General features: G+C 39.2%; 1 protein-coding gene across 6 annotated transcripts in view; it reads left to right on the top strand.

The window, feature by feature from the left end:
- The first annotated feature begins 3,069 nt into the window (after positions 1-3,069).
- The window catches only part of znf618 (zinc finger protein 618), a 117,780-nt gene continuing 95,308 nt past the window's right edge, over positions 3,070-25,541 (top strand). For 2 of the 6 annotated variants that reach the window (XM_060912299.1, XM_060912298.1), the window contains exon 1: positions 3,118-3,342. The gene's annotated coding sequence lies outside the window, so the exon portion shown is untranslated. Of the gene's footprint in view, positions 3,343-7,420; positions 7,471-25,541 lie in introns of all 6 variants that reach the window. The other 4 variants (XM_060912295.1, XM_060912297.1, XM_060912296.1 and 1 more) reach the window with 4 other exon arrangements.

Raw genomic sequence — 25,541 nt, 5'->3', positions numbered from 1 at the left:
TAATAATAATAATAATAATAATAATAATAATAATACATCAATGCCTGGGATATTATTCATGACCCATACAGAGGATATATAATAATAATAATAATAATAATAATAATAATAATAATAATAATACATCAATGCCTGGGATATTATTCATGACCCATACAGAGGATATATAATAATAATAATAATAATAATAATAATAATAATAATAATACATCAATGCCTGGGATATTATTCATGACCCATACAGAGGATATATAATAATAATAATAATAATAATAATAATAATACATCAATGCCTGGGATATTATTCATGACCCATACAGAGGATATATAATAATAATAATAATAATAATAATAATAATAATAATACATCAATGCCTGGGATATTATTCATGACCCATACAGAGGATATATAATAATAATAATAATAATAATAATAATAATAATAATACATCAATGCCTGGGATATTATTCATGACCCATACAGAGGATATATAATAATAATAATAATAATAATAATAATAATAATACATCAATGCCTGGGATATTATTCATGACCCATACAGAGGATATATAATAATAATAATAATAATAATAATAATAATAATAATACATCAATGCCTGGGATATTATTCATGACCCATACAGAGGATATATAATAATAATAATAATAATAATAATAATAATAATAATAATACATCAATGCCTGGGATATTATTCATGACCCATACAGAGGATATATAATAATAATAATAATAATAATAATAATAATAATAATACATCAATGCCTGGGATATTATTCATGACCCATACAGAGGATATATAATAATAATAATAATAATAATAATAATACATCAATGCCTGGGATATTATTCATGACCCATACAGAGGATATATAATAATAATAATAATAATAATAATAATACATCAATGCCTGGGATATTATTCATGACCCTTACAGAGGATATATAATAATAATAATAATAATAATAATAATACATCAATGCCTGGGATATTATTCATGACCCTTACAGAGGATATATAATAATAATAATAATAATAATAATAATAATAATAATACATCAATGCCTGGGATATTATTCATGACCCATACAGAGGATATATAATAATAATAATAATAATAATAATAATAATAATAATAATACATCAATGCCTGGGATATTATTCATGACCCTTACAGAGGATATATAATAATAATAATAATAATAATAATAATAATAATAATACATCAATGCCTGGGATATTATTCATGACCCTTACAGAGGATATATAATAATAATAATAATAATAATAATAATAATAATAATACATCAATGCCTGGGATATTATTCATGACCCATACAGAGGATATATAATAATAATAATAATAATAATAATAATAATAATAATACATCAATGCCTGGGATATTATTCATGACCCATACAGAGGATATATAATAATAATAATAATAATAATAATAATAATACATCAATGCCTGGGATATTATTCATGACCCATACAGAGGATATATAATAATAATAATAATAATAATAATAATAATAATAATAATACATCAATGCCTGGGATATTATTCATGACCCATACAGAGGATATATAATAATAATAATAATAATAATAATAATAATAATAATACATCAATGCCTGGGATATTATTCATGACCCATACAGAGGATATATAATAATAATAATAATAATAATAATAATAATAATACATCAATGCCTGGGATATTATTCATGACCCATACAGAGGATATATAATAATAATAATAATAATAATAATAATAATAATAATACATCAATGCCTGGGATATTATTCATGACCCATACAGAGGATATATAATAATAATAATAATAATAATAATAATAATAATAATAATACATCAATGCCTGGGATATTATTCATGACCCATACAGAGGATATATAATAATAATAATAATAATAATAATAATAATAATAATACATCAATGCCTGGGATATTATTCATGACCCATACAGAGGATATATAATAATAATAATAATAATAATAATAATACATCAATGCCTGGGATATTATTCATGACCCATACAGAGGATATATAATAATAATAATAATAATAATAATAATACATCAATGCCTGGGATATTATTCATGACCCTTACAGAGGATATATAATAATAATAATAATAATAATAATAATACATCAATGCCTGGGATATTATTCATGACCCTTACAGAGGATATATAATAATAATAATAATAATAATAATAATAATAATAATACATCAATGCCTGGGATATTATTCATGACCCATACAGAGGATATATAATAATAATAATAATAATAATAATAATAATAATAATAATAATACATCAATGCCTGGGATATTATTCATGACCCTTACAGAGGATATATAATAATAATAATAATAATAATAATAATAATAATAATACATCAATGCCTGGGATATTATTCATGACCCTTACAGAGGATATATAATAATAATAATAATAATAATAATAATAATAATAATACATCAATGCCTGGGATATTATTCATGACCCATACAGAGGATATATAATAATAATAATAATAATAATAATAATAATAATAATACATCAATGCCTGGGATATTATTCATGACCCATACAGAGGATATATAATAATAATAATAATAATAATACATCAATGCCTGGGATATTATTCATGACCCATGCAGATATTATTATTATTATTATAATAACTCTGTGTGTGAGCGTGAGTGCGCGCGCCCGCTTCTCCTTTCCCACTCATTACAGTGATAAAGTGCGCGCGCCCTTAAATCGCATGATTTGCATTTTTTTTTTTCCCCGATGGCGGCCGAGTAAAAGCGCGTGCGCTCCTCCCCCCTTCTCCGCCCCGCCCCCCGCTCCTCCCCCCAGAGCCGGTGATGGAGCCCGTGGTGGTGGGGATTTTTCCGCGCATGCGCACTCCGAGAAAAGCAAGCAAAGCGCAAAAAGGAGGGAGGCGGGGGAGAAAACGGTAGATTCATTTTGAAAAATTTCTCGCATTGGAAAAAAAAAAAAATTGTGCTTCCGTCACCCGGGGGGAGGAGGGAGGATCCTTCTGCACTGCCCTGGAAAGGGAAAGGGGGGAGAATTATTCTGTTTGACCCGCATCGGGTTTTTTTTTTTAAGGGAGGTAACGGAGGCGGCGCGTGCCGCTTTGCTGTTTTTTTTTCTCTATTTTTTTCCAAATTAGAAATCATTTTAGAATTTTTTTTCTTTCTCGTGCAGGCCGCGCGCGCTTCACTCCCAGCTCAGCTCTGCGCAGCCGGATTTGTGGGAAACTGATGCTTTTCTCCGGTAAGAGCAACTTCTCTCTCCTTCTCTCCCTCCTTCCCTCTCTCCTTCTCCTCTCGGCTGGAAATTTAAAGCGAGTGAGGAAGCGCTTCTTCTGTTTTTCTTCCTAAAATGAACTTTCTCAAGAATTCTCTCCTGATACAATGTAGCCATGTTTTTCTTTCTTTCTCCCCCCCTCCCCCTCGCGCCTTTAATCGACGATTATAAGTTGGTGAAATTTATTTATTTAATTATTTTCTGGAATGCAAAAAAAAAAAGGAAAGAGGAGGGAAAAAAGCAAAGCCATGATGGTGAGGGGGGGAGAAACAGAAAACCCCCTGAAGAGCAGCAGCGGCCATATTTGGTGAAATTTTTCCCTCCTTCACTGAATTGTGCTTTTATTCGGCGATTAAAGCGGCGCGCGCGCACTCGGATCAGTAATCGATGATTGTGATTTGCTGCACGCGCCTCCGTTCGAGCGCGTGCCGGATGCTTCCCGGCGGAACCGCAGCGCGTTTTATTCTCCGTTTGCTTTTTTAAAAACACTCCTGAATGTCGTTTTCGTTTTCTGTTGCAAAATTAGCGCCCCCTTGCGGTCAAATTCTTGAGAAATTAAAGAAATCACGATTAATTCTGATTGCGTTTCGCATTAGGATTTGTGTTTTTTATTTTCGGATTGTGTTGAGTTTGCAGCCCCAGTGAAGGAGCAGTGCGGCTCTCCAGCGTCCTTTCGTTCATTTTATTTCTGCCTTTTCTTCTGTTCATTCCTCATTTTATGCACTTTTTTTCTTTAAACCCACACACACACCCCTGATGCAAAATCATTTTAAAGGCTACCATTTTGTCTCCTGATGGAAACTAAAGCGCTGCGCGCCGCACGGTTCTGCTCCCTCTCTCTCTCTCTCTCTCTCTCTCTCTCTGCGCGGTTACATCGATTTCACTTAATTTGATTTCTTTTGATTTGTTTTATTTCCCCTCCTCGCGTGCGCGGATCACCACAATCCAATCAGACTCATCAGCATGTTGCAAATGCACGTGCATGTATGCATGCATGCGTGTGTGTTGCAAGTGAGTTTTGTTATGCACGTGATGAAGTGATGCATTTTCAGCCTTTGCATAAGAAATTGTGTGCAGTGGGGTGTTTCACAAATGCATTGGTCAATCTCAAAAAATAAAAAAAATCCCCAAGCCTTTAAACACATACAGGACCGAGTTTGATTATTTTCAGTGAGGTTTCTTGTCCAGTAGCATGGCTGTGCTGTGCATTTCCATGCAGATATTTTTTAGTGTTAAAAATATTTACTGAAATTCTCTCTCTCTCTCAGGTCAGTCATTTTTAAGAAAATCCATAAATCCATCAGATAGTCGTGGCACTTTTAGACCCAAACTAAATGTTTTCAACCTTTATATTTCTGAATCTTAGATTTGAGATAATGGAATCCATTTTAATCTTAATTTATACTTAATTTTAAAATGTTTCGTACAGTAATTAACCACACGATCACTAAGACATGTTTGGAATGCTGATGTTGGATGAGTGGGTTAGTTCCCTGCACCGCATAATGTATGAACATATGTCCTTTTGCATCTGAAGCCACTTGCATTTCAAACAGCGGGGGGGGATTTATTTATTTATTTTTAAAAGGATGCAAAGGGTAGGAAAGTAGGCCCTGTGGGGTGGCATTCGGCCCTGTGGGGTGGTATTCGGCCCTGCCCTGTAGGGTGGTATTCGGCCCGGCCCTGTGGGGTGGTATTCGGCCCTGTGGGGTGGCATCGGCCCCCACTACATTGTAAATGCCTGGAGTTTCTCACCATCATGTCTGCCATTATTACAGGTTGCTCAAGAGTCAGTGGGAATGTGTGATAACTGTAACAATAAAACAAAACAGAAATTAAAAGTTGGACTCTTCTACTGGGGGATTATTGCCCCACACCTGTAGGGAATTGGCTGTACTGTTAAAAAAAAAAAGGGGGGGTCAACTTGTTGGAAAACTGTTGCACTTTTATCATTGGATTTGATACCAGTTAATTTGTAATTGTGGTTTTTCTATTAACAATTATTTACCAAAGGTCAGGTGAATATTGGTGAATAATAACTGTTCTAAAGTCGAGGTTATTATTCACTGAGCCTGAGGTAGATAATTGTTTTAGTATAAATACACAGGTGGTTATTTATTTTAAAAAAAATTCAAACTTCAAAATCAGCATGTAAATGTAATAACAATGCGGTGCAGGCTTGTCACGCTTATCTACACCGAGTCACATAAAATACTTTGTTTTGAAATGAATAAAATAAATCCCGACTCCGCTTTACCTTTGAATAGTTTTAGACCAAAGTTCGTAGCATCTTTAGTGCTTTTCGGAACAGCAATTTCTCTCATCATTTGTAATTCTTCCTCGCTTACAGTGACGAAGTGATCGGCCGCCATTTTGCCGAGTCGCTTGAGATGGTTATCGAGAAATAGTCTGAATCTCTCGACCAATCAGAATCAGCCCACATCTATCTATCTATCTATCTATCTATCTATCTATCTATCTATCTATCTATCTATCTATCTATCTATCTATCTATCTATCTATCTATCTAAAGCTCACCGGCCGTCGGCTGATGAGCTGTTGCCATCACGCAGCGTCCATCTGTCCGTCCACAATTCACAGAAATCGCTGCTTCTCCCTGAGTTTTAATTGGATATTGATTCTGATTTTGTTTTGAAGATCAAATTGTTCTCATGAAGAGCAGCTTGGCTAATTATAAACGAGTCCGGTTTCTCATGGTTCGGCTGTGTGAGCTGCTGACGCTCTGGTCTATAATCACCTGCGTATCACGCTGCGTATTACACTGTTAATAAAGATACGCTCTTCTTCTTACCCTGTAATTTTTAAAAAAATTACGAAGGGGACAAATTGACCGCACAGATATCTCCTGGTTTGGGCAACTTTTTATTTATTCTTGTTTTATATTTATTTATTTTCTGTCTTTTCTTTCCTTCTTTTTTATTTATTTCTTTTTGTCCTTTTTTCTTTCTGTCTTTTCTTTTGTATTTTTATTTCTGTCTTTTTTTATTTCTTTTTGTCCCTCTTTCTTTCTTTCTTTCTTTCTTTCTTTCTTTCTTTCTTTCTTTCTGTCCTTTCCTTTCTTTATTTTCTTTTAGTTTCTTTCTGTCCTAAGAAAGTACAGAAGTAAACAAATAAGAAAGGAAAAAGGACGGAAAGAAAGGACAAAGAAATTAAAAAGGGAGAAAATAGAGAGAGGACAGAAAAAGAAAGAAGGACAAAAAGAAAAATAAGAGGACAAATAAAAGGATAGAAAGGAAGGACAAAGAAATAAGAAAGAAAAGAAAGAAAGAAAAAGGACAACAAGAAAAATAAGGACAAATAAATAAATAAAGGATAGAAAAAAAGTAAGAAAGAAGGACAAAAAGAAATAAGAAAGAAAGGCCCTTTCTTATTTCTTTTAGTCTTTTTTCTTTTTTTGTTCTTTCTGTCCTTTTATTTATTTATTTATTTATTTGTCCTTATTTTTCTTTTTGTCCTTCTTTTTCTTTCTTTCTTATGTTTATTTCTGTCCTTTCTTTATTTCTGTCCTTTCTTTCTTATTTTCATTCTTTCTTTCTATGCTTTGTTTATTTATTTCTGTTCTTTCTTTCTTTCTTTGATTATAGACCTCGGCTCTATCGGAGTGCTGTGGTCATGTGGTGTTGAAACGGGTAAATAAATAAACGCCTCCTGCGTGGATTATCTGTATTCATGAGCGACAAAGTCTGAGGTCCAGCTGAGACGCTACATCACTACGTAGCTTATGGCTGCAATACCCGTTCAACTGAACCGTTAGACGACTATCATTTCATTCTTTCCGAGTGATAAAAGACTTCAGGAGGGAAGAAATTATTAAATTTATAAATGAATTTGCATTGTTTGGTAGTTGTGTGCGCTGTAGCATTGAATCGTTCGTTTACCGCACTGTGGAAGATGAACTGTGAGAGTGATTGTGGACACTTGTCTTTTTATCCAGGTTTTTTTTTTTTTGTCCAAATTGTATCACTGGCTGCACCAGTAGAGCTGTTAGCGACCGCCATTTTGGATTTGTGTTTACCCATTTCAGATCACGTGATCTTCAGCCCGAGGAGGTCTCTTCTTCAGCGCTCGTCCACGGTAATACCCCTTTCAGAAAAGTCATCCAAACCTAGCGTGTAAATTTGCACGTTATTTTTTTTCCAGCTGTAGTGTGTGTGGGAATAGTTCGGGAAATTTTAAGCCTTTATTCGTCACATGGACTTGTGAAATTCTTTCTCTACCTTTAACCCATTTGCATATCCAGAACAGCAGGAAGTTGGGGGTTAGGTGCCTTGCTCAGGGGCACTTCAGGGAATTGAACCGGTGACCTTTTGGTCCCAAAGCTGCCTCTCTAATCTTTGGCTTCCCCGAATGAGTTGTTTTCTCATCTCGTGCTTTATTTCTCCCTCACACACCTACACTTTTTTTTTTTTTTCAAGGTAAATTGTTCACATGATGTGACGTCACGTGTTTATTCGACTTCACATAACGGTAACTAACATGCTGAAATGTACCGTCGCATTCTGCTCACAGATGAAAGGGATACGATCTTCACCTCTGGGCGTTTACTGTGCCTGCTGATGGAGCGACAGTGGAAACGTTTTTAACTGAAAAACTTCTGCATAAATATTTTTTGTCACGTGGGAGAGGAAGTTTTGCACACATCAGCAGAGCAACAGCTGGATTAGGGGATGGAAATCTCTTTGCGTAATTCTAGTAAATATCCAGATGTATTTATTTGGTGAAAAATTTCAGCGCTTGGATATTTTTTTCCCTCCATTTCATGATCAGTCACCTTCATCTTGTGGATGTTGTTCGCCATGGAGGTTTGTTGAGGCGTTTTTATTTAAAAAAAAAACAGAACAAAACCAGTGATGAAAAGAGGCTTACTGATATTTCTGCAGATCCAGTCGATAGATTCTGTAATTATGTTTTATGTTCAGCTGCATTTCATGGTTAGGAAAGAACACAAGGCAGGAAGTTTGCGAAATGTATAAGCATCTGGATGGAGATGGAAGCGCGCTGAACACAAAGCGAGATGTACGCACCGTCAGGCGACAGGAGGAAGTAGAGCTTTAACATAGTGTTTTTAGCATAAAGCTTCTTTTTAACGGAATTAAAAGTTTGTATATTTATTTTGCACATTTGAAGTCTGGAAAACTTGATAGCGTGGACATTTTTTTTTTTTTGCTGGTTCAGATTTGACCTTTAGATTTTAAACCCCCCAACACACACACACACACACTTACTTTCTGCTTTTGTTTCCGGAATTTAGTCAGAACTGAAACTCGACTTCTACACGAACAGAGATTTTTAGGAAATGTAATAGAAATTTATGTTGTGTATATGTGCTGATATTAAAGTGCATATTCTGGACCAATTTCGTTTTTTTTTTTTTATATGAAAGTATGTCCCTTTACACACTCATCCAGAAGGGTAATTTTGCTAGCCTGGCTAACGCGACAAAGCTCTACGAGCTATTGGTCTGGCCAAGATATTAAGCCCAACCGTTTCCCAGAGCCCGTGGTTGACCCGCCTCCCTGAAATGCCTCAGTTTGCTACTGGTCGAAGCCAGAAAAGGCTGTGACGAAGCTTAAACCAGTCACATCACGCTTTCCTCTGACGTATGCGACGCGATGGGGCTAACTGGTAGATTAAACTCTTACCGAAGCCGGTCGGGAGCAAGGCGAAAACGTCCTTCCTTTCAATAAATACCTCCAGGGCTGCTCTTTGCTCCGTTTTCAATGAGAACTTCCCATTGAATGCTTTCAATACAGCATCTATGCGTAATAGATGCGAAAGCATGAATGAAGCGCTTCCGGCATAGATTCTGTAAACAACCTATGGCTTCCGGTCGCAGTTCTACTACGTCAGTGCCTTGAACACGCCTCTACCCAGGGCCGTTGGAGATGCTCAAAGTTGATTGGTTCCCGATTTTTCGGGAGCTTGGAAGAGCTGTAGATAGCTTGCCTGGCCAGACTAAGCTCGCAACAGGCCCTCGTGTTGCGTCACGCTTAGGATGGGCGGGCCCAGGCTATAATTTTGCACAAGGCCATCTGTCTACAGCAGAAAAAAATAAAATAACAAAACGTGTCTGGAAAAATCCCAAGGGAGTCTGGAGCCAGATTCGTGACGTTATCTGCGGAAGCGCCAGCAGGCTGAGAGAGCTTTGCACGGTTTCAGTGCACAGCCTGTGTAGACCAAGCGCTCCCATTTCTCTCTCATTGTCCGGTCTTTTGGAAAACGATGAGTGCTAATCCCATCAAGATTGGTGTTGCTACACCCTCCGACGATACATCTGTTAACCATTTTAATAATTACGCGATAACGTTGAAGAAATTTGCAGAAAACCACCAGGTCGTTTTCTCATAAACAAACCAGTGCTGACGTAGGATTCAGAGGGAGGCGTCCTGCACGCGATGTCACGAAAATCAGTGTTTGCCGGGAAATTCAAATGCAAAATTTTTTCAGAGGCGGATCAATTCGCCTCAAATGGCTTGATTTCAACTGAATTTAGGTTAAAAAAAATGCACAAAATGTGACCGATATTTGACCAAAGTTTAATATAAAATAGAATTACATTGATCTTGCTCCTGAATTTACCCATGATATGCAAATATTAGTTTCTTTCTGAATTTTTTAGTTGCAGTTTACTATTATTATTATTATTATATGGCACGAGCTACTTCCGGTAAAATCGTGCGATCTGATTGGTTCCTTGGCAGGCAGAATTTTCCCCCTAATGCCCGCGGGAGATTACGGACTTTCTTTCCTAGGCAGCGGCGGCTTTCAGTGAAAACAGCTGTTGATTTTATCTAGCATCGTTTTGTTGAAAACAAAAGAAACACAGTATAGATCATATTTTTTACTTTCACAGAACATTTGTTATGTATTGCTCGAGTGGAGAAATAAATTTCGACACCGTTGGGCGTTTATTCCGCATGCGTGACTCAAGTACATTGCAGATATGACGTGACTGAAAGCAGCGTCACGCTTCGTTATGACGACAGTCTATTTTCATCTTAGAAACACAAAAAATATTTTATAAACCCTTTATTAACCTTGCTTGCTTGGTCTTTACAGGAAAATATCAGACCTCTGTCTGATATTTTCCCGTAACGACCAAGCAAGCGAGGTTAATAAGTAGTTAGTAATCCAGTTTTTAAGATCTGAATAATTTCACTGTGGTTTCTCACCGCTGGGTCTTGAGCTGATCACCATTACAACCTTGTCGTCAGGAATAAAACACTGTGTGTGCATGCTGTTACAGGAAAATAATCAGTCACAGGGTGGTGGGATAAAGTATTTTATTTTTTTCATGGTCAAAATCCTGCACTCTGATTGGCTGGCGAGCGGGTCCGTATCCTGCGGTACGGGCCCCGGTTACGGACCTCTGGCGACTCGCTCGTTCACAACAACAAACATAGTAGATTTTTTTGTCAACATTTATTTATTTTTTTTTCCAAGATTTATTTATAAGATTTTTGCCAGCATTTCTCAGGAGAATAGCATTAATTTTACAGCATGGATAGCGATAATGACAGTGTTCACAGCGAAAGAGAGTTTTACTACCCTGAGGAAGAAGAAATAAAAGAAAACATTTCAGGAGAAAGCTAAAAACCTGTAACTTGCTAACGCCGAGCAAAAACATGGCTGAATCCTGAATGACTCCTATTTGTATAAATAGGGGACTACATAGGTGGCAAAATGTAGTTTTTTTCCTGCCATGGAAGTGCACTTGTATACCGAGGAGGAAGCCATTTGCATTACAGCCGTGAATGAGGATTCAAAATGGCATCTTGGCTCGGTTTTCCCTTTCGGGCGCTCTCGTTTTCTGTTAGAATTTGGTAAAGAAAAAAATAAATATATTATTTACTAGCTTAAGGTCGGTCCGTATGGTGAAATACCGTGACCTCGGCCTTGAATGCTGACCTCGGCCCAGAGGGCCTCGCTCAGTACTTTCAAGACCTCGGTCACGGTATTTCACCATACGGACCTCCCAGCTGGCAAATAACATATTTATTGTCACTCTTACCACCACAGAGTTGATTCATTGTTTTTCCTGTAACAGGATGTCCAGAAGTGTTGTATTCCTCTTACACCATAGAAATTTGCTAACGTTTACTTTTTTTTTGTACTGAAAAGAAAATGTACATTTCATGTTTATTGATGTGGAACATCCAAGACTAGTTAGTTCCTGTTCTTCCTTGTGTTATCGCAGCTGTAAACACTCGCTCCCTCACCAGCTTTGCTTTCTTTCTCTCTTGAAATGAATACGTTTTAAACTCGAATGAATATTCATCAACATCTCAACCAATCAGAACGCAGCATTCAGTTCCTGATTTTTTATTTTTTGGACTGTAATTTGAGAAAGAATGCAGCATGGAGGGTTTAAACAGTCACAAGGGAAGGGAAGGGTTAACTTCAGTCATAGAACACGCCGTGCAAAACCCTTCTGCAAGAAGCATGTTCTGAGTTACAGGGCTCGACATTAACGCTCGTCCGGGACAAGTGATACTTTATGTGGGACAAGTTCATCATCTCAGTTACTTGTCCGATCGGACAAGTGCCAAAATACGCCGATATTCGGGTTACATATCAAATTTATCAGTTTATTCACATGATTTCCGAAGCATCTCACTCGACATATTGTTTTGATGAATCGCCGGATGTTTCTATTCGGAAAGGGCGATATGCACAATATTCAGACCCTCCAGGATTTCGTGATGTTGCGATTTGCAACATCAATGCAAATTCAACCAATCCCGGCGAATTCAGGGCGGTGTTGCAATTATATCCAATCACCGCAACTTTCCCGCACATTTGACCAATCGTAGGCGTCGTCTTGAGGTAACGTCGACAAACTACCTTCCGCCTTACTTCCGTGTAAAGCAGCATGTGCAAGTCAAACGTTTCACACTTACCGACCAAAACAATTGCAAAAGATCGCGAAAAGCAGTACCCCGGCGTTCTGCATGAAAGCGGGGGTCACAATTATATCCAATCACCGCAACTTTCCCGCACATTTGACCAGTCGTAGGCGTCGTCTTGAGGTGACGTCAACAAACTACCTTCCGCCTTACTTCCGTGTATACATTCAAGAGCATGTGCGAGTCAAGGTTTATATAAGCTTAAATTCTGTTACTGAAAGTGTGTTATGTTTACAGTGAAGGACTGTGTGCACTTTATTTTTTACTTAATACAAGAAATGAATGGGTGCCAACATTTTTGCCAAAATGGTATTTTATTTTCCATTGTTTAGGCAGCTTCAGCATCATACTGTGAGATTCTGTTCAAATTGTTTTTTTTTTCCTTCTATGAAGCCTGAGCCATTTATTTTATTAGTTTATAATTATTGTTTAATTTAGTCTTCAGGAGAGACTGCCTGCACACAGTACTAGTATTAATAGTTTTTTTTCTTACATGAAAGCTGAGGCATTTATATTATATTTTAAGGTAACTTCATGTTGTGCTGTGAGGTTCTCTGCACTTTAACTTTTGAACCAACAGGTGCATTTGGATAAGTAAAGCCTATTTTTCTGCATTTTTGTAGTCCTGGTCATCTTTTATATTGGTAAAGTTGTTTATAGGAACATTGCTCAGTGTCTGTTTTTTTAATCAATAGTTTTTCAGTAATAACTTAATATTTAACATATCACTCAATTTTAATCACAAAAAGAGAAAATCGCAACAATTTCTCGCAACTTTCACTTCCTCCCGCAATGTAATCGCAACAAAAACCTAAAAAACACCGCAATAGAGGTCTGCGCGGGACAGAATTTTCAGTCCCGCTCCTGCAAAGAATTATGATTTTCAGTCCCGCTCCCACCCGCGCCTGCCATATTTTGTCCCGCTCCCACCTGCAAATCCCGCATGATGCAGACGTTCGCGTTATTTCTCATGAAAGTTCTTGTAATTGTTCATGTCATCAACAACAGCTCTTCTAAATTTGAGTGCCCTATCATCTACATGACGTGACACAGTTGTTGGATGGGGCAGAATATCTCACACATCGAATTTGCCTATTGTGGCTGCCGTGTCAACTAAGTGTTGGGCTAACTGAACTAATCCCCGACCAGCGATGCTGTCATACGGGCGGAGGTCCGCAGCAACAAAATCAACACATTTCTCCACGGTCTTTGCCTTCAACGCATCTGTCACTTTTGCGTTGTTCCCTCTGAACTCCAACAATTGTTGTCCTATTAACACAGTACATACATGGCGATTCAGGCCTGATGTACCTGATTTATGGCCGTTGTATGTCAGAACCTTTTGGCACTTATCACAACAAGCAAAGGGCAGCTGATTTCCATCCGCGTCGTACACGAGTGAGAACGACTTCCAAATGTCTGATTTCAGGACTCTTGACTTTTTAACGGTAAATGTACCTCTTTTTAAAGCAGCACTTACTTCTGAAGCACTGTGAGCTTCACTAGAGGAGCTCTGCTCTTCTGCCATGATCGGAGATCTCAAACATGGAAGAGTGGAAAGGAATCGGAAACGTACGCGAGATTAGACCACATCCGCAAATTTAGGCATCTTAAAATGTTTTTATTAATGCCAAATAAAATATCCAGCACAAATTATATATGATAGACATAAATTAATAATTTATAAATTTTATTTTAAACACGTTTTTAGTTAGCGGGACTGCAGCTTATCATCTCTCCCGCCCGCTCCCGCATTGTGCACTCCCCCTCCTGCCCGCGCCTGCAATGAGCTTTCAGAATTTGTCCTGCGCCGCACTGCTTTGCGTCGGGTCCCGTGGGACTCCCGCGGGAGTGCAGGGCTTTACACCACAACTCTTATCGCAATTTTTTGTAAAAACCCACGCAACATCGGACATTTTAGCCCACAACAGTCACAAAAAAGGCCCGCGAAATACTGGCGGGACTGAATATTCCACTTGCGAAACCAGCCAGTACCGCTTCGTGTATTTGAGCTGAAAAGTAAACGGTCGTTTAGGATTGGTTTTAATCATGTCATACACGTGGATTTGTTGACATTTCTGTTGGCGGGATCATTATTCAACTGTATATTTACGTTGAGTGTGTGGTAATTTCCAAATCTTTGAATTGTTGTTAATGGTGTTCATTATAAAAATTTAGACATTTAGAAAACGTCCCTCCTGAAGTTCGGCTTCACAAAGAAGTCTAGTGAATCCGAGGCATCTGGTGCTGAAAAAAAGAGGAAACAATCACAGCAGAACTATGAATGCAAGAGAGAGCGGAAATTTCTCAGTTCTTGGAAGGATGAATTCGAATGGGTCCAAGACACCGGAGATGGAATGCAATGTTCTCTGTGCATATCGCATCCTACTGATGCTGATGTCTCGAGCAGCATGTTTAAAGGTACAGCTTCATATGGAGCACTTGCATGTGACGTCACAGCCGATCCAGATTGTGACAGACGCCATCTTGTAGGTCAAACGCCATATTCCGCCTTCTACTTCTACTTCTGGTTCTACTTCTGCTTTTACTTCTACCTTTTCTTCTGGAAAACCCTACTATATACAGTTCTACTACAACGGCTGTGGCTACAAGCTCTCCCTACCTGTGCACGTTTTTTATGTTTTTTGTGTGTATTTTTGCGTGTTGTTTGTCTGTACCGGACTTCAATATCCACTACAACCGTATGGACTTACTGGACATTGGTTTCCAGCAGAAAATGACGGTTTGTAGCGATTTCCATCGCATGCACAACATTCCGGACGAGAAAAAAAATAAATAAATAACATTCCGGGCGAGACCAGCGGGGTCTCCGTGGATTGTTATCGGAAGCAAAGCGAAGGAGGCGGCGCCGGGAGCAGAAGCAAAAGCGAGGCTGCAGGCAGAGCCGGCCTGTTGACTAAGCTCAGAAAACAGCTACTCAAACCTCCACTGCCAAGCCTCTACCTCTCCAACGCCAGATCCATGTAAACAAGACGGATGATTTGGAATTACCTTATTCTATTCTATAATCGGCTGGTCAGTGCTATACTCAATACTTAAGGTGACTTACCCATCCAATGAGGATTGTTATTTTCTTGTTTACAAGATTCCACATCTGAGTCACTGACAAATCCTGAATTTCTGTAAAGAAAACTGTGCAGAGATTTATAAGCACGCAGTGCTTCACCACTGAACAGCGAGGGAAAGTTGATGAGGTAATCATACACGTCCGGGTATTCCGCTGGCAGTTCAAAATCCGGTCGTGAAAACTGCGTCCGGAAAGCCATAAGGGTCACAAATCTGTAGATCGTTTATTTTAGACATGTATCTAGTTATCTGTTCATTAGAAAAATGAGCCGTGTAGTCCGTCGGTTGAAATTGATCCATTCTGTACACGAGGGCAGCAGTATTCAGCGGCGTTTTTGACCGACAAGATGGGGGTTGTGTACTTTCCGGTCACGTGACTGCAAGATCTCTATAGACGAGACATTCTAGTGTCTCATGGCAAGAGTACAAGCCACAAGCGGTGTGATGCAAATGCAATAAAGATTGTTGGGTTACAAATAGTTTGTGTTTTTTTTTTTTTCTCAAATATTTCTTCGGACAAGTCAACTTCACATTCGGACAAGTAAATTTCCTTTCAACTTGCCCGACAGGTCAAGTGGTTTCAAAAGTTAATGTAGAGCCCTGCATAATTATTGGCACCCCTTGTAAAGCTCAGTAAAAAGGGTTCGGAAAAAAAATCAACCTTTTGGTGAAGCCGCTTCATCTCTGGTTGAAAAAATGAGAAAAATCCAAGAAATAAATTCTGAGAAAAACAACAAAACACTTGTGCCACTATTATTCCCCCCCGCATTTAAAGGAAAACTCCGGGGTGAAATGCTTTTTAGGTCTATTTTCGCATTATTGGGAGTGCATACGTTGGGTTGCTATCACGATCACGTCAATCGGATGTGTTTTGAGAAAATTAGTTTTTTGTGATTTCAACTGGAAAGACGCCATCTTGAGTGGACAGTCTGTAAAAGTCGAGTGCCAAGTGCAGAGCCCATCCCGCTGGAAATGCACCATGGGCTCTGCACTCGGCACTCGACTTTTACAGACTGTTCACTCAAGATGGCGTCTGAGGAAGACCGACTTCAGGTAAGGTCGCTGGATTTTTATTTACTCTTCTAACACACTCTGTCCGTGCACATGCAGAGCCAGGGACAACTTGTTTTGCTCGTAGGAACCCTAAACTCACTTCTACAGAACGGTCATGTTGTTTTGAGCTTTGCAATGGTTTTAAAACTATCCTTTTGTATCGGCAAAAAGACACACCCCGCGCACTGCCGTGTTAGCGCTTTCCAGTTGAAATCACAAACTAATTTTCTCAAAACACATCCGATTGACGTGATTGTGATAGCAACCCAACGTATGCACTCCCAATAATGCGAAAATAGACCTAAAAAGCATTTCACCCCGGAGTTTTCCTTTAATACTTTGTACAGCCTCCTTTGGCAGTAAAACCGCATCGAGCCTCTCCGTAACATTTTATAAGGTTGGAGATACAGAGCAGGGCGTCTGAGCCCGTTCCTCTTTACAGATACCCCTTTTCCACCAAATCAGTTCCAGGCCTGGTTCGGGGCCAGTGCTGGTTCACAACTCGTTCAACTCGCGAGCCAGCTGAGAACCAGTTTGCTTTTCCATCGCTCGCGGTGCTAACGGAAGACACGTCAGTTACGTCGCTGTATACGTCATTACGTCGCTGTATACGTCAGTTACGTCGCTACGTTTGCATAAACCTTGGCGCGAATATCGAAGCAAAAACAATACAGAAGAAGCAGCAGCAATAATAATAATGGATGACTTCGCGTTTGTACAGCTGCTGCTTCTCGTCGCTTAAAAATGGCGATCTTTCGCGGTCTTGTTATTGTTGTTGGTCTTAACAACTCCGCCCCCCCGCTGACGTAAGCGGTTCTTTCCTCTGGCCCAGCAGAGAGTTGGTGCTAGCCTGGAACCAGTTTTTCTGGCCCCAGAGCCAGTTCTTTGTCAGTGGAACCAGAAAACCCGGTCTTTGGAGGAAAAACGGCCCCAAAACATCACAGAAACTCCACCATATTTTACAGTTGGGATTGGGTTCTTTTCATACCCATCCTTTTTTTTTTTTTTACACCAAACCCACTGAGAGTGTTTGCTGGGGAAAAAGAAACCCTCCTTTTTTTTGTTTTGTTCCATCAGACCATAGAACACGGTTCCAAAGTTGTAGTAGCGTTTCACAAACTTCAGGTACTTATGTTTGTGGTTAACTGACAGAAGAGGCTTTTTGCTGGAACCTTCTAAATAATCTGTTGGCATGGAGGTGGAGTCTGATGGTGGTTTTGGAGACTCGGAAACCCCAAGATTTAACTTTTTCTTGGAATTCACCAACAGTGATGCTACGGGATATTTTTGCCTCTCTTACTCTCCTCCTCACTGTACATGGGGCAAAATAAACTTGGCTCGTCTTCCAGGCGAGTGTGTAACAGTTTCAGCTGGTGTCCACTTTTTATTTTTGTCCTCACAGGACACTGGAAATGGACATTTCCAGGCGAGGAGCTATTTTTTATAACCATTCCCTGACTTATGAAGGTCAACACACTTCTCCTTCATTTGGTTTGTGTGTCTCTTATCTTTCCCATGTTGGCGTTGAGGGAATTTGGCCTTTGTGTCACCTCATATTTGTTCCGCAGTTAATCAGGAAGTCATGGATTACAGCTTGAAAGTTCCTACACACTCCAATCAACTCAAAAAAAAAAAAAAACTGTACAATTTAAATGGAAATGTGCTTCATTTACACTACTGTTCAAAAGTTTGGGGTCACCCAGACAATTTTGTGTTTTCCATGAAAAGTCACACTTATTTCCCACCATAAGTTGTAAAATGAATAGAAAATATAGTCAAGACATTTTTCTGGCCATTTTGAGCATTTAATCGACCCCACAAATGTGATGCTCCAGAAACTCAATCTGCTCAAAGGAAGGTCAGTTTTATAGCTTCTCTAAAGAGCTCAACTGTTTTCAGCTGTGCTAACATGATTGTACAAGGGTTTTCTAATCATCCATTAGCCTTCTGAGGCAATGAGCAAACACATTGTACCATTAGAACACTGGAGTGAGAGTTGCTGGAAATGGGCCTCTATACACCTATGGAGATATTGCACCAAAAACCAGACGTTTGCAGCTAGAATAGTCATTTACCACATTAGCAATGTATAGAGTGGATTTCTGATTAGTTTAAAGTGATCTTCATTGAAAAGAACAGTGCTTTTCTTTCAAAAATAAGGACATTTCAAAGTGACCCCAAACTTTTGAACGGTAGTATATTTACGTTGTGTTCTTGGTGACGGATTTTGTTTTTCTCTGAATACATTTTTCAGGGTTTTTTTTTTTCCCCCAGTGTGAGATGAAGCAACTTCACCAAAAGGTGGATATTTTTTTTTTTTAACTCTTTTTACTAATCATTATAAGGGGGACAATAATCATGGCATGCAGTGAGAAGCCACAATATATTCCTCACAATTAAAATGTTCAATATTTGATGCCTACGTTGAGTTCTGGCCCCTTAAATATCACCCTAAATCACTTTTCTTTCCAATTTGGAGGGGCTGTAATTCAAGAACAAAATGTCAGGCTGTCTCATTGGCAAAAATATTGGGTGCTTGCAGTTAATTGTTGGGCTTCCAAACATGTCCGTGATGAAGGGTGGTCCCAAGCTGTTTCGCTCCTTGTGTGGGTTCTTTAATATTCAGACTTCCATAATATTTTGGTGTTATTGTGAGCTCGACCTGTTACTATTAGTATAGAGCCATCGAAACATTCATGTTTTTTGTTTTTTTTTTTTTTAATTCTACATTAAAGTGCATCTCACGGGTAAATTCAGGAGCAAGATCAATGTAATTCTCCTATTTTATATTAAACTTTGGTCAAATATCTGTAACATTCTGCATTCTCTGCAATTTTTTTACCTTGCGCAATACCAGAAAAATTCAGTTGAAATCAAGCCGTTTGAGGCGAATTGGTCCGCCTCTGAAAAAACTTTGCATTTGGATTTCCCGGCAAACATTGATTTTCGTGACGTCGCGTGCGGGACGCCTCCCTCTGAATCCTATGTCAGCGCTGGTTTGTTTATGAGAAAACGACCTGGTGGTTTTCTGCAAATTTCTTCAACGTTATCGCGTAATTATTAAAATGGGTAACAGATGTATCGTAGGAGGGTGTAGCAACACCAATCTTGATGGGATTAGCACTCATCGTTTCCCAAAAGACCGGACAATGAGAGAGAAATGGGAGCGCTTGGTCTACACAGGCTGTGCACTGAAACCGTGCAAAGCTCGCGCAGCCTGCTGGCGCTTCCGCAGGTAACGTCACGAATCTGGCTCCAGGCTCCCTTGGGATTTTTCCAGACGTGTTTTGTTATTTTATTTTTTTCTGCTGTAGACAGACGGCCTTGTGCAAAATTACCCTTCTGGATGAGTGTGTAAAGGGATAGACTTTCATATAAAAAATACATGAAATTGGTCCAGAATATGCACTTTAAATCTGAACATGGTGTCAAATTTCATGGCTGCCATTTTGGGGGCCCCTTCAAATTCCTTCATTTGGTAGATGAAGGAGCATTTATTGGTAAAATGAAGAAAATCCAGAACGAAAAGGTGTGGAAGATTCTGGAATTTGGTCGACTTCTCATGGAATTGACCCTTTGTGAATCGACACTTCCTTATAAACGTGTTGCTGTTTTGTCTCGTTGACCTTCAGTCCCGACTCTGCACACAATTCCTAATTGTTGACACAACTTTGTTCATGATCTGTTGGCGCTTTTTTCGTCCTTTTTATGTTGCCCTTGTGCTCCGTAGTCACAAGGTAAATACAGTCGACCCTTCGACTTTCATGCTAAAGTAAAGTTATCATTATTGTATGTTTAAGGCAAAACAAATATGAAGCTAAAGGGGAAAGGACTAATCTGTGGCAAAATCCTTTACATATCCCTGGTTTAAGTTTGGGATACAAATTCGAGACTTGGACCATCACTAGAAGTAAGAAAATGCAGTAAAAATGCACTGAGCCTTATCACCGCGACTAATATTGCCCATGAACATCACAGTATACAGCCGCGTACCCTTGTGATTAAAATTTGAAGGGGGAGAAAAGGAATTCAGCTTGATTTGGTTTGGCAGATTTATGAATATTTACACCATAATAAGGTTTGAATTTGTTCATCTCATAGTCTGTGTTGGTTTTTCTTTCAGCTTGTTCTTCTTACTGAAACTCCTGCTTTTGCTTTTTAAGGAAATAGGAATAAAAGCTTGAGGGGAAACAAGGAAACAAACAAAAACCAATAGTAAGATCGGGCTTAGCAGCGATACCAGAGGTATTCCATATACGCTTCTCACAATGAATTTAATAAAAGCTTATTGCATAATCATATGTTGGGGGGGGGGAAACCCAATAAATTGCTTGGTAAAAACTCTGTACAGCATCACCCAAGTTACAGGTAGTGAAGTAACGTGTGGAAGAGTAAATATGTACAGTAACGCTCCCTAAAAATCTCAAAACTCTGGTAAATACAGAGCAGATATAAAGCACGGCTCCAGTTTGATACCTGTTCAAAGGTCAAATTATAGAACAGGACAACTTTATTACCTGTGTTTTAGATAAAGTATGGCGATCATTTATGTGTCAAATAATTGCATAAGAAATATATTTAGCTAAGCTATGGGTACAGTAGTGAGACTATTTAACCTTCTGGGGTCTGAGAGTATTTTCTGGCACTCTAATGATTGTCGTATGCTCTGATTTTGTCAATTTCAACAAATCTTTTTCAGTCATATGACTTTTTTGTATTCAGCACAAGTTGTATAACATGATTGTACTTGAAAAAAAATACCAGCTAAATGAAGATGTTGTAAAAAGCAGTTTTAGAACTGTGTTGGAATGTGTGAAAAAAAACATGACCTTACCCATTCAGTGCGTTTACATGCACATAGAGAAAATCAAATTTCTGCCGTTGCTCATCTGAAATCGAAGTTCTAAATGGCATGTAAACACCTTAGCTCGGCTGAAATTGAACCGAACTTGATTTCTCGCAATCGAGCTACACGGCCTAGATTATGCGATTTCTGCCGAGCTACTTGGTGCATGTAAACCCTATCGAGCTACGTATTCGAGCTACTTACTTAAGCACCGCCCCTTCCGGAAGTGACGAGTGACGAGACCACAAGCGGGAAACACAACAGCCTCGGTCGGCATGACACTTCACCTTAGCCGCCCACTTTATTAGGAACACTTCTGTTCGTACATACAAACTACAAACACTCTTCTTAGAGTTTAGAGTTTATTTTATTTTTAAAAGGGACAGTGTACAAATTAAACACTATCCTTGTGGTAAGGACCGATGTCTGTACCAGGTTATAGCAGTACATGCTAATTTCTGCCTGTAGTCCCTTTGTTTATACTCTTGAATAGCTCTTGTTCATGACGACAACCGGAAGTGTACCAACACGATGGGGCGTGTAGTGCCACCTGTGGCTCGGGTGCACAATGCACCTCACTCAATAGCTCGATTTCACAGTATGCATGTAGGATTGGATTTCTCTGGCACCCCTGCTGGGACCCTTTGCTCGATTACCGACAGCAGCTCGATTTGGATGCGCATGTAAACGTACTGAGTGTGACGAACTGTTTTGGTCACTTGAGGTGATTCTGTTCAGTCTTAAGAATGGATCAAGCACAAAAACTTAAATCTGCACCATTGATTTGGACAATTAACTGGCCATCAGAAAATTAATGTCCTATTGTTTTGGAATGAAGGGTTTGCAGTGGGACGGGGTATTCAATGAGAAGAGTAAAAATTTCCATTCCATTCAATGAGAAGTGTGAAAACCCCTCCCACTGCCAACTCTTAATCCTATCAGGTCAAGTGACAAAAACGGTTCGTCACAATGGGTAAGGTCATGTTTTTTCATGCATTCCAACACAGTTCTACAACTGCTTTTTACAACAGCTTCAAATCTGGGTTTTTAAGTTTTACTCTATTCATTGTCTTGAAATTAACTCTTGTACTATTTTTATTCCGTTCAGAGCCACAACCAACCCTGTTACACAATTACTCTGTAATTTTGCTCCCACTCCAACTCCAAATTTGACTCATCTCATCTCATTACCTCTAGCCGCTTTATCCTGTTCTGCAGGGTCGCAGGCAAGCTGGAGCCTATCCCAGCTGACTACGGGCGAAAGGCGGGGTACACCCTGGACAAGTCGCCAGGTCATCACAGGGCTGACACATAGACACAGACAACCATTCACACTCACATTCACACCTACGCTCAATTTAGAGTCACCAGTTAACCTAACCTGCATGTCTTTGGACTGTGGGGGAAACCGGAGCACCCGGAGGAAACCCACGCGGACACGGGGAGAACATGCAAACTCCGCACAGAAAGGCCCTCGCCGGCCACGGGGCTCGAACCCGGACCTTCTTGCTGTGAGGCGACAGCGCTAACCACTACACCACCGTGCCACCCTCAAATTTGACTGTCTAAACTAAAAATAGAGCAAAAATGACTATTTTTGAAGAAAATACTTTTAACTCTGGAAAAATTGCTGTCATTTTTCCTGTGTATGCACTACAGCGCGTGCATATCAACCGATCTGCTCATCAGGAATAGAAGAAATATTTACACTTGCTCGAGTTGATTTTGCGGCTGGATCGAGTCGAAGTTCAAAATGACGCCGATCATCATCAGTGTCACAATTCTCAGGATCTGATGAACCGCTGAAATGGAATCGCTGTCCAGAATCATCCGAAGCGCCATCTCGCAAATCCGTTTACCATCTCGCAACAAGTTTTACCTCCAAACAGGTAGCCTAAACTACGGCTGACAGATTTTATCCTGTTTGCGGTGGGCGTTTCCACCGTAAAAGAGAAACCAATTGAAACCGAAAGAGTGAACGTGATTATCATGCCGTTACCATGTGAATAGTCTTTTATGAATGTGTAAGTGCGCTCTCAGTGCTCCTACTCCAGTGTGACTGAGTAAGGTGACGCAAGTTTTATGTTTTATCTAATTTAGGCAATTTAAAACTATAATGTTATTTGGCGAGCACATAGGAAAGTATAAAGTTTCTGTCAATATGTTTATTGCTTGTATGATTAAAAACTCGCTAAGATATTGATCTAAATATATGACCTACTCACTCTAAACGTGCTGAGCTTCGCCGGCAAAGCTCTCGACCCCAGAAGGTTAAAATACCGGATATCTTTCTGCGTATAAATGATTAACTGGATGTTGAAATAATAAGTGATTTTAAAATCTATTTAAGTATCAGTCATTTCAGTTGTACCCCATTTGTTTGTTGAAGTATTTTGATTCCTGGTGATTTTTGAATCGAGTCAAATTAAAAAAAAAAAAAAATTGCTGCTTTGATGAAAAATCTTTTCCCAAATGAAAGCAGACTTCTGTATACTAAGTGTTCTGGGCTGTTTCACAGTCATGGTGTCTTTTTGAAGAACACCAACTCGGTCCAGTGTATACAGTATATGCTGGAGTTTCTTATACCTTAGAGATGTCCACAAGCACCGGCGACCGGTGGGTTTTCTCCGCCTACGCAGACGGTCTGCGCCGGCTATGCGATCCCAGGAAAGAATAAAAACTTGCCTTTCAATGTTCAAGCAATTTATATCATCTCCGCTGCCCATAATTTGCTGCAAATCCAATTATTCCACCACGAAATTGTCTTCGATTTGGATCTGACATGACCGGAATTGATGCCTTATTTGTTGATCAATTTTCATGCTCTGATTGGCTGAACCGGACCACATGACTACGCTGTAGTGTATGTAGTTATGTTACAGAGCCAGGCAGTGTACTACAGAAGGGAACTGAGAAAGTCAAACACCTGGAGGGAAATTTCATACATATTTTGCAAGTATTGTACAGGGAAATTGTTAGTAATTAATTAGCTGAGAATGCACCAGAAGGCATGTAAATTAAAAAATTTTCTGCGGGAGCATACCCCCAGATCCCTTAGCATTAGCACATTAGCATTAGCCGCTTACTGGGTTTTTTTGTTTGTTTGTTTTCCCTAAGCCTGCTACTTCAGATTTTCTGGAGAACCCTGCATGAAGTAGGTTTAACGTATAGAATATAAAAGACTTGTAGGAATAAGATTAGGTGCTTGATGATGGAACTTGATATCAGGAAATCTGAAGGACACTGTCAGGGTTGTTTTTGTCCCGGTCTTTGGGAGAACCTGTAAAGGTTCTGTATGGAACCCTACAGCAGAGTGTTTCACTATTAAGGCCAATTTATGCTGACAACCCAGTCCTCGCAGATAGCGTCGCCGACAGTGTCTGCGTAGCCCCCCCCACCTTCGCAGACGCTCTGCGCGCACCTCCCAAAAATTGTGACCACCGCAGAAGCCTCGCAGACAGCGTCGCAGACAAGAGGGCTCTGATTGGTCCACTCTACATCCTCTGTACACGCACTTCCGCTTCCCTACTTTCCCGGTTTGGTTTGTTTTCACGACCGGCATTTTTAAAAACACGAGCGAAGATGGAGCAGCACGAAGAGCGGTTGATTGAGGAAGTACGTACATCTATACGACTCCAGTTCTAGTCATTATAAAAAAAAAAAGTTCTAGTCATTATAAGTAACCGGAGGATAAACACTCCACTAACCACACCCACCAACTACTCCTAGCGACTTTGCGCCCCCTTGCGTTGTGGCGGTGAATAACATCGCGCACGCCTATTACTCCCCGCTCAACGATAAATTACAACTGTCTGCGAAAAGCTATCTGCGAAAGCCTTGTCGCAAGAGCATGCAGAGGCCTTTAGAGTGGGTTTCAAGGATGCAGGGGTTCCCATTAATATTGTGTAGTAATTGTGTTTAAGAAAGAAAAGAGGAAAATTTCACACGCTGGTGCTTCAGGTTTGTGTAAAAGGTAATTTTCTACTTTGTGGAAAGGTAAAGTGGGATGATGTATGAAAATTATGTTTTTAGTTTGATAAAAGTTGATCTTGTGCACTTTACCCACACTGCATAAGTGTTCAGCAAAAATGCTGGTCTTCATTTATTTATTTATTTATTTATTGGATCAGTATCTGTGATGGAAACTGTCAAGTCAGCTAATCCAGACTTGGTTTTCCAAGAGCAACGCTGTGCATTTACACGTTTGTGTCAGATAAAATCAAACCCACATGACTGTACATCATTGTGGTAAT

Source organism: Neoarius graeffei, chromosome 28, assembly GCF_027579695.1.
Source record: "Neoarius graeffei isolate fNeoGra1 chromosome 28, fNeoGra1.pri, whole genome shotgun sequence".
NCBI lineage: Eukaryota > Metazoa > Chordata > Actinopteri > Siluriformes > Ariidae > Neoarius > Neoarius graeffei.
The sequence above is the reverse complement of the archived record's forward strand: the minus strand, read 5'-3'. Positions and strand labels throughout refer to the sequence as shown.